This window comes from Rhagoletis pomonella, unplaced genomic scaffold (assembly GCF_013731165.1).
Source record: "Rhagoletis pomonella isolate Grant_MI unplaced genomic scaffold, Rhpom_1.0 Rhpom_scaffold_00003, whole genome shotgun sequence".
In the NCBI taxonomy this organism is placed as follows: domain Eukaryota; kingdom Metazoa; phylum Arthropoda; class Insecta; order Diptera; family Tephritidae; genus Rhagoletis; species Rhagoletis pomonella.
In genome coordinates, this window is record NW_023458557.1 from 46,846,761 (window position 1) to 46,849,853 (window position 3,093).

The following is a 3,093-nucleotide window of genomic DNA, read 5'->3' on the forward strand; positions in this document are numbered from 1 at the left end:
TATGGATCAGTGGATTGATGGCACGTTTGCAAAATTTTGGACACTATGTTCTCCACTGAAGTGTCTTCGGTCAATGATTGGTAATAATAACACACATATGTACATACATATGTAGACGCGCAAACCATTGGCTATTTAGCCGATTCAAGCAGTGCGATTTGTTCACTTGCACGTTTCACTAACTCACAAGAGCTTTTGACAAAATCAATTTGAATGGGCTAGTTGAACTAACTGAACATACATATGTACCTATGTATATGCGTATGTAGTATTCGGAATAGACTACTAAAGCGCTACAAATTTTACAAGAAATGTAAAGTGATAAATCGAGAAGGTGATAAATTTGTTGGTTTTTATGCCGGCACAAGCGGTGTACTTGCAAAGGCTGCGTAAAAATATAGATGCGAATTTGAACATAAGCATAAACTGAAATGAGTATTCAACCCTTTCGTAGGCAATAAAAACGAATCCCGCAGAATATCTACATATGTATGTAAGTATGCATATACATTAATACCTACAAATGAAAGGTTCAAAGCGAGTAAAATCTCTCAACGCGCAGTTATTTCAACGAGTAACTTTTTGTATGTATGTAAGTATATGCATACGCCTTAATACCGTTGGAGTAACGGGATTTAAAACTTTTCTTTCAAAATAACGGAGACTTACACGGTACGTTTTTTGGTACTCATCGTTTTTTGTCCCGCGCTGGCCGGTCACCCTGATCTTTTGGAGATGCTTGTTGAGACTCCCTCGGCGGGCGCTGATGTATGTTTGTATGCACGGGAATAGCGCCTTCGCACAGCGACGGAATGCGGTTCCCCGGTGTTGCGTTTTGTAGATCCCACGCTGGGCGCAATAGATGTATGTATGGCGAGTGTACTTCTGCGCCTTTTTAATATGCGTAGGTAGGTTTTATGCAGATTTGCAGGCTGACGTCCCACGTTGGGCAGCGATACTTTGGTAGCACTTTGGTTTTTCGGTATTTTAACTTACCAACTTTATATTTTACACGATACCGACTGAAAATGATTATAGTTCGCACGATTAAACTTTTTAAGTTGTTGCTGCCGGGAATTGCTGCCGTTCGCTTCGCTGTCAAATCAGAAATGCAAAATGGTAGTCGCGACTAGTGTTGAGAAACGATTTTACTATTTCGAATTCCTTTTCGAAGGTTGTGTTGCTAATATGCAATTTAATGATTAAGTGTGTTCCGGTGCTGCCTAATTCGGCTTGCAAGGACCATGTTCAATTTTATGAGAAAAATATTTATTGCGAGTTAAACGAATTCAATTACAAAGTTGTATTTTTACAATAAAACAATGTAAATAGATAGTTTGGCGATTTACACCGCATATGAAAAAGTATTTAAATGGCTTATATCGTAGATTGAATGGAATGACAATTAATTGAAATGAAAATTGAAATGATTAAATTGATCAAATAAGTAGACTGAATTAATAACGCTGTAGATGGCGAGTAGTAATTGCTCACGCTGATGGTTAACTCCGTTGTTGATTGTGCTGGATTCTCGGATGAAAAAAGAAGAAGGCAAATTAAGTGCGCTCATCGCATTTTATACGAAGCGAAACTAAACACTGGAAGTTCGAAAACGATGTTCACGCAGGGCTGCATGTGGGGTTCAATGTAGCACAGCGTTGCGTTTTAAGCGGACGTAAGTCGCTTAAACATGAGGAATATATGATTTGTTTTTGCGCAAAGTTCCAACGATCGTGAGTTTCCAGGTGAGAAGCAGTTCTGCAACTGGCAAGGTCGTAAACAAATTGTCCATTGTAATGTTTCGGCCACTTCCTTGGTATTTGGCAGACAAATCCTTCACCACTCGTACGCCTTGGTTCGTTTCCCTACCAGTTTCTGCTTGGCCAGTATATATTTGTCCATGCAGTGGATATGCATTTGTGGCATCGCAAATCCACCAAACCTTGATACCATATTTAGCAGGTTTTGGCGGTATGTACTGCGTAAACCGTGTGCGTCCACGGTAAGGAAATAATTGTTCATCAATCGTCAAGCATGAGCTGGGCTTGTAATGTGCACCAAGATTATTGTTCATCATCGTCCACAACTCACTGATCGGTGCTGCTTTATCAGTTAGTAAGCGTGTTGCACGAGTGTTTTTATCGTCAAATCTTAGGAACCGCAATATCGAACAGAAACGGTTGACTCCCATTGTGGCGCGATATAAAGGATAGTTTTTGACGCTCCATAAATCTCGAACATGTTCTCCATTGCTATGGTTCGCACCAGTCATAATAAGTATGCCAAAAAATGCATACAGCTCTGTTATTGACACAGGCGTCCATGACTTAGGAGTTGTGTTTGGATGCGCATTGTTGTAAGCATTATAAGTTTCTTTTGCTAACTTATTTGTGTGGCGCATAATTATATCAGCCATTTCAACGTTCATGAAACATTTGAATGTTTGCTCTATTGACAACATTTCAGTGCATCTAGCTGGTCCAGAACGTTCTCTTATAATATTTTGTCTGAGTACCTGACGACTTACATTTGGTTCTTTCATCCACTCAGTACCATCACGTGCAACAAATTTTTCGGCACTAGCAGGTAATTCATTATTTTCTTCTACTTCTTCTTCTTCATCGTCTTCTTCATCATCCTCATAGTCCGCATATCAGGTAATACTTCTGCGGCACTTTGCGAAACTTCAGCATCGTCATCAGCAATTTCAATGTCATTGATTTGAATTTCTTCTTCATCTTCTGAGTCAAAGTCATAGGGAGCGTCATCGTCACAAATTTCATCAAATAAAGATTGTATATATGATTCTCGCTGTTCCTCAGTTAGCCTGCATAATAAAAACAATTAGTATATGTTTACATTGTTGCTTATTTTACATTTTTTACCTTCTATGTGCTGCACTTGATAAATATTCGTTTCTTCTTGAAGTCATTTCGTATCCAGTTATTTATAGTTTCAGTTATATTTATTTTCACTTATATTTTCACTTCTTACACTTTTGAGCACCAAAACAATAATGAAAATATCAACAGGCAGCATTTATAATAACACCTCGTGTGAAAACAACCCTTGCAGCTGCATATAAAATACAAA